The sequence below is a fragment of the Ovis aries genome, chromosome 15 (assembly GCF_016772045.2).
Source record: "Ovis aries strain OAR_USU_Benz2616 breed Rambouillet chromosome 15, ARS-UI_Ramb_v3.0, whole genome shotgun sequence".
In the NCBI taxonomy this organism is placed as follows: domain Eukaryota; kingdom Metazoa; phylum Chordata; class Mammalia; order Artiodactyla; family Bovidae; genus Ovis; species Ovis aries.
This window is the reverse complement of record NC_056068.1, coordinates 8,592,829-8,606,749: the sequence shown is the minus strand read 5'-3', so window position 1 is coordinate 8,606,749 and position 13,921 is coordinate 8,592,829. Positions and strand designations below refer to the sequence as shown.

At 34.6% G+C, this 13,921-nt stretch overlaps 1 protein-coding gene and 1 long non-coding RNA gene across 2 annotated transcripts in view; both read left to right on the top strand.

Annotated features, from left to right (window-relative positions):
* Positions 1-13,921, top strand: part of CNTN5 (contactin 5) — a 1,662,845-nt gene that overhangs the window by 1,505,607 nt on the left and 143,317 nt on the right. The gene's annotated exons all lie outside the window — the stretch shown is intronic.
* On the top strand, positions 2,040-9,999 carry LOC121816663 (uncharacterized). The gene is made up of 2 exons (XR_006056307.2): positions 2,040-5,951; positions 9,773-9,999. It is a non-coding gene; the product is annotated as an uncharacterized LOC121816663 (long non-coding RNA).

Below are 13,921 nucleotides of genomic sequence, written 5' to 3'. Positions count from 1 at the left end.
TGTTTAGCTAAACTAACTGGGAGCCCGAGCCTGAGCTCTGTCTATTCTGCCCACAGGCAGAGGAAACAATAAAAAAATGCACTTCTTCATGCAAATTTCTATTCAGATTGATCTATTATTAATGCAAAACAGTAGATCAAGAAACTCTTGGCATAAAAAAAAAAAAAAAGACAATGCACAATCTCTTGCTTCTTTCTGAATGCACTGCCTGTATACCCTCTTTTCCCCAAACTTGGATGACAAATTTTATTCCGTGAATTACAATTTACAAGATGAATATGACTTGTATTAAACTGAATTTGAGAAGAAAGAATCTACTTCAGGACACAATTTATTGAGAAAAATCTGACTGCTTTTAACTATTCATTCCTTCTTCCTTCTGACACTTCTGATTCAATCTGAAGTTCAGAATGTCTTTCAATCTTATTTGCTTCAAACATCTCATCAGTTCAATTCCATTTATTCTTTCCAATATTTTTCCTTGAATATTTTACTTTTAGTCTCTGCTGATCAACCTTGTCACTTTTTATTTCAAAACAGAAGCTATTAAGAATTTGTTGTGCCAATTAAATAAGTCACAGACATTTGTTGATAATTTGCTGTTTATTTATTCACTCACCCATTCATCTGGCACTTGCTCTGTAGCAAGCCCTGCTACGGAATAGAAACAGATGTAGATGCCAAGATCTCAGCCCTCTCTGTGAGACCAAGTGGCTCTCTACCCTCTTGTCCACTAGTGTGAGAACCACCTTTGGGAATGGGGTGAGAAACACCAGTGAAGGAAGCTCCTTAGATAACCTATATCTTTCAGGGGAAAGAATGAAATGCTATGAAAATCCATAGGCATAGCTATAGGACTGACTTCATAAATTGTGGGTCCTGGTGCAAATAGAAAATGCAGAGTCTTTCATGCAAAGTTCGACAAGAATCTTAAGACAGTGACAGCAGAACATTAATCCAAGTATAGGGACCTTCTAAGTCAGGGACTCTGTGTGACTGCACAAGTAATACACCATGAAGTCAGCCAGGCACAGCATTAAATTTTGTATGAAGCTACAGGAACAAAAGGACTTCAGCAAAGGGGAGGGTCAGTTACAACAAAGCTGTTTTAATGTGCTTGTTCATCTATAAAAATAGCATATTAAAGCCTCTTCAGAGGTTTCATCAGCTTTTTATATAAAAGATCATTTTTTATTATTCTACCTCAAGAGCCTTATGTTTGGAAAGATTTTGGTCATTATGTTGAAGTAATCATTAATTCATATTTCTATTTAAATTTTCACTAAACTCTTTTATCATGAGGTACCAGTGTCACCAAACTAGATAATTTCACTCTAGCCAACAGAAAAAACAAAAAAAGATTTACATTTTAGCTAGTTGTGAAGTGTTACCTGTTTTATTTTCAAATAGTTGAAAATAATCTAAAGATACCAGTTACCATCTAATGGAAACCAACTTGGAAACTTTGATTAAATACTCTCCAGGTTGTCTCCAAGATATACTTTTCAGTGATCCTCACCAGCAAGAGAGAAAAATTCTCAAGTTTTCTGCCTTTTGTCGTTGGAGAGATACGAGTGCATGCTATTACTTTTCCAAATACAAAAGGAAACTCAAGCTCAGTGAAAATCTTGAACATATTTCTTATACATGTAGGTTTGAGAATTAACCAGTATTAATGTGCTCTGTCTTTATATCTCTCAAAGCACTACCCTTTTGAAATGTGTAGGTTCCAAATTGATATAAAGGTATTTTACTATCTGACCACTACTAAACTTTCAAGCTTTAAAATGCGCAAGTGTTTGGTACAACTATCCAGAGTTCGCAGTTTTCCTTTTCCACCACTAATCTAACGTGAAATGACAGGTCTGAAGTTTGCACAAGCCTTCATATGGTGGAGTAATGTCTTGGAATCAAAAGCGTCTCCAGGGAAAAAGAAAAGGAGCTATAAATTACAAAAAAACAAAGCTGGGTTTAATGATGTACTAGTATTTGAGGCTCAAAAGAACAATAACAAATGCTTTTAGTGTAATTTTAATGTTAATCTTAAACTAATTTGCCAATAATTTCTACTTTAGAGCAGAATAGAAATTATTCAGTTAATATATTGGTTTTTCCAATATTTAAAAAAGCTTTAAAATCGAGATATACAATAAAATGTCCTCACCTAGAAGAAAATCTAATCTCACTCATTGCAAAGTCTTATTGGAATATCCTGTATAGCATTGTGGGAATTTTAGATCACTACTGTCAATAGTGTTGGTTAAGGCTTTTAAAATAATTAATGGATACAAATCACTTGCTTAGACATTTTCTACATTAACTAGTTTGACACCTATACAATTGATTGACACCTATACAATTTCTCTTACACGCTGAATAGCAGCTTAGTTTTTTTCTCTTGTACTTTTCATGTGGTTGCTTGCTAATCTGTGGGAACTCTAACAACTGACTAAAAAGTAACATTTTTGACTGTGGATTTTCTGTGCGACATTTAGTTTGGTTCACTGAAATGATAGTTGACTGAAGTGACTTGATCAAATGACCAAATGCTTGCCACAGTTATATATAAAATGAACAAATAAATTGTCACTGTATATAGACAACCAATTGATGGAGACTAAATTTCTTATATTTAGCCACTCAACAAATATTGAGTGTCTGCTGGAAGCCAAGTTCTCTTTTAGGAACTGGTATTTCCATCAACTGACTTAGACTTTCTGGGGAGCATTTTGTTATTTTGAAACAAGTACATTGACTTCACTCTTCCATTTTAACAAAAATCTAATCAAATAGGTTTTATATCATACATATTTCTGAATCACAAATTGAAAGGTAATCACAATTCACTGTGTATTTTGCTCCACAAATCTTACATTTTTTTTATGCTTCCATCCTATTATAAAAATGACATTTACTATTACTTCTCACTTATGTAAACTTGTTGAAGCAAGTTCTTGGTATGTGGGGTTATGTTTTACATGCTGATTTTACTTATTGTTTAGTGAGTACCTACTATATGCCAAGACAGTTCTAGTGTGCAAGAAGGATAATTGGTGAAACAGGATTGGTTATAAGTGCCTTCTCATGTCATGGGAAAGAACTTCCCTTCTATGCCACAGATTATAGTTAGCCATTAAAGGACCAAAACTGGAAAGGCATGTAATTAGATATACACTTCAAGAGGATCATTCTGACAAAGCAGGGGATGTTTTAGAGGAGCATGAGACCAACTAGGAGACCATGGCAATAATTCTGATAAGAAATAAGAAGGGTCTGATAAAAGGCAATGGTAATTGAGATGGAAAGAAACACACATACTAAACAGCTAGGAAGGAGACAAGATCTACAGAACTTGGTGGCTCACCTTATGCAAAAATGAGAATAGGAGGCCAAGATAAATCCCAGTGGTTATGCTGGGGCCACTCAGTTAACTGAGTGGTCAAGGGGAGGGAAGACATACAGTCTGCTTAGACCAAGGCAGTTCCAGGTTAAACTCGGAGAGCCAGCATAATTATTGATGAAGTCCTTTCTCTCAAAATTGTCCAGGTTTAGATGATAAATTAAGTGGCCATCCTAGCGAAGAATGATCATGTTTTTCAATTTATCTGGAAGATAAGGAGATAGGTGAATTGAGGGGTGAAGGAAGAGCAGTTAACATAAGGCTCTCCAGAGAGAAATACCCAGTAAGTAGATAGATTTGTGGCTACGGAGATCAGGAGAGAATAGGGTTGAGCTGAGACGTAGATTTCAGCATGATGAGATGAAAATGAAATTGCAAAGACAGCATGTGAAGAATGAGAAGAGGAAGAAGCTCAAGATAGAAACTTCAGAAACACTGACGTTGAGGAAGAGGAGGAAGCTACAAGAAGATTGGCAAGTAGCTGCCAGACAGAGCAACTAAGTGGACGATCAAAAAAACCAAACCTTAGGGACAGGAAAAGGGAATTTCAGGAAGGAGAAAATAGGCTTCAGTGCCAAATGCAAGTAAATTAAGAACAAATAGATACCACTGGTTTGAGCAGTTTTAAATAATTGATGACCTTTGCAAGGGCAAATTCAGTGTAATAATGAAATCAGAGTAGGTGGAGAGAGGTAAGTGATAATGTATGCAAAGCTGTGCAGTATCTTAAGGAAAGTTTAGGGTTTGAAGTCAGACAGAAAGTGTCTGCCCAAAATACGGGAGACCTTGGTTTGATCCCTGGGTAGGGAAGATTCCCTGGAGAAGGAAATGGCAACCCACTCCAGTGCTCTTGCCTGGAAAATCCTATGGACGGAGGAACCTGGTAGGCTATAGTCCATGGGGTCACAAAGAGTTGGACACGACAGAAGGACTTCACTTCAACCTTCAAGCTCTTACTAGGTGTGTGACTTTGAGCAGGTTGGTCAACTTTAGCCCTTTCTCATTCTTCTCCCATTCATTCAGTAGCTATTCATCAAACATTTATAGGGTGCATAATACGTGGCAGAGGGCTTCCCAGGTGGCACAAGTGTTCAAGAACCCGCCTGCCAGTGCAGGAGACACAGAAGACCAGGGTTCAATCCCTGGGTCAGAAAGATCCCCTGGAAGTGGATGTCAGCCCACTCCAGTATTCTTGCCTGGGAGAATCCCATGGACAGAGGAGCAACAGTCCATAGGGTCACAAAGAACTGGACAGGACTGAAGTGACTTTGCATGTATGCACAATATGTAGCAGGCACTGTGTTACAGCTAATCACAAGCAACTTATGCCCCCAACATGAAGGAACACTCTTTATAATATAATACAACGAGTATGATTACAGATATACGAGCAGCACATTTTGCTTTCTGATCATAAGCTCTATTGATAAAAGAGCTAATATTTGTTAAGTTCTTCCTATATGCCAAGAACTGTGCTAAAGTATCTCTATGAATTATTTCATTTTATATATCTAGAATGTCCTATAAAAACAATATGAGAAGGTTACTATTTTTAGTTCCAGTTTGCAGATAAGGAAACTAGCCTCAAAGACAAATACCCTCAGGAATAGTAAGCATCAATCAATAATAGACCTCTTTCTACATAATCTCTCCTTGTTCTCTCATTTAAAACTTTCTTCCAATTTCCCCAATTACTAAGCAAGGAAAAAATTGCCAATTGCTTTAAAAATGCCTGACCTTCCACCCACTTGTGGTCGCTATTCTTTCAAAGCTTTGATGTTCATTGTTTCTCATCTATATATGGGTGAATTATGTTAAGAGCCTTGAAGACAAAACAACACAAAACAAACACACAAAAATGGTCTTTGATATTCAAAAGGATGTCCTTAAGGTCACCAATATTGCTTAGCTGAAATATTGGAGGTACATTTTATATGTCTGTTCATTTGTTTGAATTGTTTGGAAATGTCATCCCACTTAGTTTTCATATACTTTACGTAGACACAGACTAAACCAACAACCAGTTGGTTTAGGAAACCTAACCTTTTGAACCTAAACTTTCTGAAACGTAACCTTTTTATTTCCCTGAATATATTGTTTTCTATGAATTTTACATAAATTGTTTTAGCATGACTTTTGAGTATTGGGTAGTAATTTGTTTTCAGGGGAAGCCCAGAATAGTTTTGCAAGGCATATACATTATTACATGGCCCTTTTTTGATATCCACATGTGGAATCCAAGATCCAAGCAAAAATTCTGCTGAATGTCAACACAATGACTTGTCACATCCCCAAGGAAGTTAATACAAAATTGGTAAGTTCACTTCAGTTTCCATCCCCAAATCTTGTTTTATTTCAATTTATATTCCAGAATACTCAATTCTTAATTATTTTTTTGATTTTGTGTAACACAATACCACATATAGCCTGGACTCTGAATGATTCTTCATTAATCCACACAAAATCCATGCAGCCTGAATGGAGGGCTAACACTGATTGGAAGAAACTTTTACTGCAAATTGGATTTTGTCCTCCCAAACACCTGGCAAAGGTAATGTCTCCATTTCACTACTCCTTAATTTCGACTTACAAAGGCAATTAGCTCTTTAATGAGTTAGAGCAAGTGAGGTGAAACAGTAGGGACAGAATTGAACACCAGATGATGAGAAAAAAAAAAAAGAAAAAAGAATAAGTCACTCATTCTTGATAACAAATCTTTCAAAATTGATATTTATTTTCATTTTTTTCTAAACTAAATTATGTCAAATATGTTGCTTAGTACTTATAGAGAAAATCTAACAATACATTATATGTAAGGATTGGCAGTCATGAGTACATGGGTTTCTATGTTATCGATTGAGTATATCAATAGATTTTGCCTTTGGAAATTTGCAAATCATTGGTGAGGTACCTAAAAAACTGAGAAGGAAAGGAAAAACTAGTTCCTACTTTTACAAAAAAAAAAAAAAAAAAAAAAGCAGTTTATTAAACCAGAGAATTACCTCCACAAAAATCAAAGTGGTCAAGTATTGAAAAGTTGAGACATCAAAATGACAGCTGCAAGGTTAATTACTGCTGTGAGAAAATAAAACTGCATAAATTCAAAGTGTGCAAAAAGTAGTGGGAAAAGATCTGCAGATCTTTTTTCGAAAGACCTTTGGGCAACTGTGCACTTAATGCTGCACTAGTTGATAGCTGGTGCACTGTAAACATTTGCTGAATCTCAATAGCCCAACTTAAAGATGACTCATGTTGTTTAAAAAGGCTGTGATAGAAGCCAGGTTACCCAGCCCATACATTGTCGCATTCTAAAGACAACCCCAGGCCAGGATTTAGATCTAACTCTTCGTCTCCTGGATAACGGGAGGCAAGTCATTTTACCTCTTCCAGATTCTTCATTTGTAAAATGGGGACATTATATCCAATTTGCAGATTTAATAGGAAAATGAATTGAGATTTCAAGTGGTGGAATGCTTTTCAGAAAATGCAAGACACTGTTGTTAATATTCTTCACTAGATGAATATGTTTCCCTCATCATTAAGATTAGGGAGATGAATCATTGTTCTTCATGGTACCTATAAACAAGAAAATGGTCTACATTTTTCCAACAGGCAATGCTATCTGATTATCCACTGATGAAATATCCCATAACTTTATGAGTGTTCTGTCCATCTTGTTCAATTACACTTTGATAAGCATTCTAAAGGTGAGTGGGAGCATTTGGTTGCTTCTTCTTCCTCAGGGCCAAATTAGCATGTTTTTAAGCCTGGCATAACTGTGTTCTCTGCAGGTTTACTGTCATTAGTATGAACTGTGAAATACCATTAGGACCATCTCGGTATATTCAGTTAACTGGGTCGATGAAACTTTGCCTCATTTTTCAGAAGTGGACTGCTTATATCAGTGTGTTTATTTGCATTGTAGATTCCATTGTAAGGGGCTCCATCTTTGAGCAAACTGCAATAGCTGCCTGAGTGTACAGGAAATTTCCCATGTGTGAAACAAATACTAAAGAGCTTGAAGTACAGTTACACAAAGTCAGCAAGAGGCTAAGGCTGAATAAAAAAAGTTGAATGCACAAATTATATTTCATTCTAGAAAAGATGTGTAGATGAAGCTATAATAGAGTCCTAAGATTACTGCTTTTCTACCAGTGACAGTCATCACCATCTGCCTATCTAAAAGTAACCAGCTTGATAGCATATGAAATGAACCCCCCAAAATATTATGTTAATTTATATCATAATCTTTAATATTTAAGAACATAAATATTTATTATATGAATGTTTACATGGTACTGTGCATACTTTTAGTTGGCAATGAAGCAATGCAAAAATTAAAATTAAAGTAAAAAGCCTTTATAAACACCACCAAGGACACTAAAAGATTTGGAAGTACTTGTGAAATAAGTACTTAGATTTTTTAAATTGAAAACAAATGGTATGAATGGTTTTCAAGTTCCTCAGAAATTATGTCTTAGCTTTTAAAACATTCTAGGTCAAAAGTATAGAATTTCAAACAAAACAATATTTTCCTAAATCACATAAGTTAACAAAAATTAATCATCTATACTAAATTGTCAGCTTTCTTGTTTGTCAGTGTTCTAATTTGGTTAATTCTAGTGCACATTAATCACAGAAAAATACGGCATAAAACAAGCTCAGGCAGTTATTGGTTCATATGATTATTTTTGTGTGCCAACTCAAGAAATAGGACTGTTATTAGTAAACTTCATTTGAAATACCTAATCTCTGTTTCAAAGAGATTTTATTACCTGATCTATGTGTATCAGCAAATCAAATCTCACATATTTGTCTCACAACCTCAGTTCACAGAATGTTAAGTCAAGCTAATAAGAAGCATCGATCATACCCACTGAATGAAATAGTCTGCATTGCAGACACTCTCCCCATAATCCATTCATTATATGGAACATCTGTTACAAATTATCCAACCTTCAGGACTGCTCTATTTAAGTGCTTCTGCAAAAGCCCACTGTCTCTATCTCTCCTAATGAATTACATGGTGGCATAGGGATCACGCCAAGTTCACTGTCACCATATGACAATAGTCTTTTTTCAATCTGTGTTGAGCTCTAATGATATATTTCATAGTGATAAATATCTTCTTACAGTTGTAGAACAAGAACAACAACAACAACAACAAAAAAAAAACACAGATAAGCAAGTAATCATCAAGAAACCACTAAGACAGTTCTTACTCCATTATATCTCAGCCATTGCCCAATAAGTTAAGCACTTAGGAAGTAATACTTACACTTTTCCAAGTCCTAAGGGGCCAACTGATTTGCTCAGCTAGTTAAAATATAAAACTAATGACCCCCAGATACAGGTTTGTCAACTTTGTTCCCTTCCATGACTGTGAGACATGTCCCTAGTCTCAAATAATCTTGTAGAACAAGTTGTTGGTATCAAGGAACATCATGAAAGAAAATCTAAATAAAGTCAACTCTCTGTATCTGTGGATTCTGTATCTGCAGACTCAAACAACAATGGATCAAAAATATTGGGGGGAAATATTTTAGAAAGTTCCAAAAAGCAAAAATTAAATTTGTTGTATAGGTAACTATTTACATAGCATTTACATTGTTTTTACAAGTATTTGGATAGCATTTTGATTTATTACAATTAATACAGAGATGATTTAAAGTATATAGGAAGATTGTGTAAATTATATGCAAATATTATCCATTTCTATACAAGGGGCTTAAGCATCCCCAGATTTTTGCTGAGGGGGGAATCTTGGAACCAATCCCTGGTGGATACTGGAGAACAACTAAATGAGAATAATGGGAAATTTTTGCTTCAGAGAAAAACATATTAAAGAAAATCTACTGCTTTCTTTATAGTTTAGGCCACAGTATTGCCAAGGGTGCAGCTGTCTTAAAATGAATGACTTTATAAACATGTGGTACTAAAGTATCTTTGGAGATAATAATTCCAAATTTACTTCATGGTATATTTAGGAAAATATGTCACAGGATAGCTATAAATTATTCATAAATGAATAGTGAGATTGAAAAACTTTAAAGCCCATATAGGCATATGTTATTTTTTGATCTTAATTTGCATTACAGAGTTGTAATGAGTCATACACAATAAATCCAATATTGGATTTATAGAAAGATTTGCAGAAGCATGATACCTAGCATATTTTAGCACCCCATATGTTATTTTCCCACAGGATTTCTTCAACTCATCTGTTCTTAGAATTTGTGTAACACTAGCTTACCAAATTAATTTCAGGACAGTGTCTGGGTTGCTTGAGGTTTTAAATAAACAAGTTGATTATTTTTAATTATTCTTGCTAGTTTGCACAATGGACACTCAAATATCTATTTTCCATTTCAGAAAGATCACCTTCGATGGATGGAAAGTAACACTTATATACTGGAATATATTTAGAGTGCACAACTCCAACTTATATAAAACTACATTAAGCATTTATGCCTGCCTAACTACTTGAAATTGTTGCTTAATTTAACTTTCACCTGAAGTTTGTAATAATTGGCCAAGAAGAATTTGTATTTTTCTAAAAAGGAACACAAGAATTCTTTAAATAAACATTTTAAATGTAGTGATGTGTAAAGTCTCACATTAGTAATCAAATGCTTCAGCCAAAAACAGCACAAGCCATTTTGGCTCACAACTCACAAGAAGTCAAAATCCCAGTGACTAATACATGTCATTCACAAATTATATTAACCAGGATAAATATCATAAAATTCCAATTTTATAAGACTGACATGGTGAAGAGGTGATAAAATTTTTTATTTCCTTTCAATGAAAGTAGAAAAATCACCACAGAGTCCATGAGATTGCAAGAAACATATGTCCAAAGCATCCTTGGAGAATCCACTGGCCACTGTTACTGAAACTGCTGCTACTACTACTACTGACAACTTCTACTAAGCAACAACAGTACAATTAATCAACACTGGAAAACAGATTTACTGAATTATTATTAAAAATTTATAAATTTTTATAAAAAATATTGCAAAGAAAAATACTCATACATTTTTAATCATTTACATAGATTTTCCCCCAAATCTTTCTATATGTTCTAAAGTCTTCCATTGCATCTTTTTATCTACAATTTTCAATGGCTTCTTTCCTTTGACTCTTATTGTATGAAAAGAAAATTCATTTCCAATGAATTTCCAATACACTCAGAGTAAAATCCAAATTCATTACCATTGTCTTCAAATCCCCTTATTACCTGGCACTTACTGATATTTCCAACATTATCTTCCTCTAAACTCTTCTTTCATTTTGATTAAACCACAGCAGAATTCTTTCTGTCCCACAGATATGCCAAGTGCATAACACTTAGGAATATTTTTATTAATATCTGCCTGGAAAACTCTTGTCCATTTATATGCTGGATAGTTCCTTCCTATCATTGATGCTTTTGAACTGTGGTGTTGGAAAAAGACTCTTGAGAGTCCCCTGGACAGCAAGGAGATAAAACCAATCAATCTCAAAGGAAATCAACCCTGAATATTCATTGGAAGGACTGATGCTGAAGTTGAAGCTCCAATACTTTGGCCACCTGATGAGAAGAACTGACTCATTGGAAAAGACTCTAATGCTGGGAAAGACTGAAGGCAAAACGACAGGGGGTGGCAGAGGATGACATAGTTAGATAGCATAATCAACTTAATTGAGATGAATTTGAGCAAACTCCAGGAGATAGTGAAAGACAGGGAAGCTTGGCATGCTGTAGTCCATGGGATCGCAAAGAGTTGGATGGGACTTAGCCAATGAACAACAATATCATTTGATTATCAGCTCCAGTCTAATGTCTCCTGCCTTGTCTCCAACCAGTTTTTTTTTGTTTTTTGTTTTTTTTTACTTTACAATATACCACTTTATTTTCTCCATTGCATTTAGTACTATCTGAAATCATCTCATTCATTTGTTCATTGTCTGTCTTCTCCCTACAAAGTAAAATGTATAAGGGCAGGTACATTCTATATCTTATTTGCTGCCTAATGCCCAAAGTCTAGTATGTATTTTTCCCAATACTGTTAAACAAATTATGAGCTGTATGAATGAATGAATATGTAATCCTTTTCAGTAAAAAGAATAATCACATTTTTTAAAAAATCACATAAATAAGGAAGAATGTTCAGTATACAGAGTAGTAACTAAGTAAATAATAATCATAGGCATTTAATATTAAATATACTGTCATGGCATATAACATGTCAATAAGCAGAAAAGCAAACCCAGTAAAATTGGAGGAAAAGCTGGGAGTGGTGTGGTGGGAAAAGATTTTCAGAAGTTTACTGTGGCTGCAATCACAAAATTATTATTTGAAGTTTGGTGCTCTGATCTCTTTAAGTCCCTCAACAATTTTTTTCATGATTTTCCTTTCACTCTACCCTATTCCTTGCAACATACATTCATACATACACACATTCTTACAGGAAATATTAATCTAAATATTAAAAACTAATTTCAAATAGCCAAGAACAATTCATATGGTAGATTCTGGCAACCCAGAGTACAGATATACTTGAAGATTTTGTGGATTTTGTTCCAAACCACCACAATAAAGTGAATATTACAATAAAAAGTCAAACAAATGTTTTGGTTTTCAAGTATATATAAAATTTATGCTTATATAGAAAAAGGTTTTAATAAAATTAACCATTCATTTATTATTTAGAAAAAAAAAAAACCCTCTTCAGAAAGTGGGCATGGAAAAAATCTACTTCAACATAACAAAGGCCATATAAACTCACAGCTAAACTTACAGATGATGTCACAGTCAACAACAGAAACCTGAAATTGTTTCCTCTAAGATTAGGAACCAGGCAAGGCTATCCACTTTTGCTGCTTTTGTTCAGCTTAGTTTTGGAAGTACTTACCACAGAACTCGAAGTAGTCAGAGTAGAAAAAGAAATACAAGAAATTGAAATTGGAAAATATGTAAACATGTCAGTTTCCAGATGACATGATACTATACATAGAAAATCCTAAAGACACTACCGGAAAACTACTAGAGCTCTTCAACTAATTCAGTAATGTTGCAGGATACAAAATTAATACAGAGAAATATGTTGCATTTCTATACACTAACATCTAAAGATCAGAAATAGAAATTAAGGAAGCAATCTCATTTACCATCACATCAAAAATAAGAAAATACCTAGTAATAAACTTACCTAAGGAGACAAAAGAACTGCACTCAGAAAACTTAAAGATGTTGAAGAAAGAAACTGAAAATGACAACCAGAAAGAATCCCAAGAATAATGTTCTTGGATTGAAAGAATCAATATTGTCAAAATAAATATACTACCCAAGGCAATCTATAGATTCAATGCACTCCTCACCAAATTACCATTGGCATTTTTGACAGAACCAGAACAAAAAGTTTTAAAAAATTATATGGAAACAGAAAGACCATGAGAAGACAAGACAATTTTGAGAAAGGAAAACAGAGCTGGAGGAATAAAATTCCTTGACTTCAGACTATATGGCAAAGCTACAGTTATCAAAACAATTTGGTACTAGTGCAAAAGAGACAGATCAATGGAATAGAATAGAAAGCTCAGAAACGAACCCACTCACCCATGTTCAATTAATCCACCATGAAGGAGGCTAGCCTATACAATGGAAAAAATAAGTTATTCTGGAAAAACTGCATGTAAAAGAATGATTAGGACATTCTCTAAAACCATATACAAAAATAAACTCAAACTTAAAGATCGAAATGTAATATACTACAGGTACTACAAACTGCTAGGGGAAAACACAGTCAGAACATTCTTTGACATAAACTGCAGTAATATCTTTTTGGATTCATCTCCTAGAGGAATGGAAATGAAAACAAAAATGATCAAATGGGAACTAAAAACTTAAAGGCTTTTACATGGCAAAGGAAATCATAAGCAAAATGAAATGACAAGCTACATAATGGAGAAAATATTCGCAAATGATCTGGCTGACAAGAGATTTGTTGTCATTGTGGTGGTGGTTTAGTTGCTAAGTCGTGTCTAATTCTGTTGCAACCCATGGACTATAGCCTGTCAGTCTCCTCTAAACATGGGATTTCCCAAGCAAGAATACTGGAGTGGGTTGACTTTTTCTTCCTCAGGGGATCTTTCCCATCCCAGGGATCGAATCTGTGTCTCCTTCATGAACAGGCATATTCATTTCCACTGAGCCATCTCAGAAGCCTGACAAGAGATTACGCTCCAAAATATATAAACAGCTCATACAGCTCAATATCAAAAAGACAAACAACCCAGCAGAAAAAATGAGCAGAAGACACAAAAAGATTTTTCTTTAAAAAAGACATACAGATGGCCAAAAGACACAAGCAAAGATGCTCAGCATCACTGTTTATTACAGAAATGCAAATCAAGAATACAATGAGGTATCACCTCACACTAATCAGGATAACCATCATCAAAAAGCCTATAAATAGTTAATGATAGAAAGGGTGGGGTGAAAAAAAGAAACCCGCCTGTACAGTTGATGGGAATGTA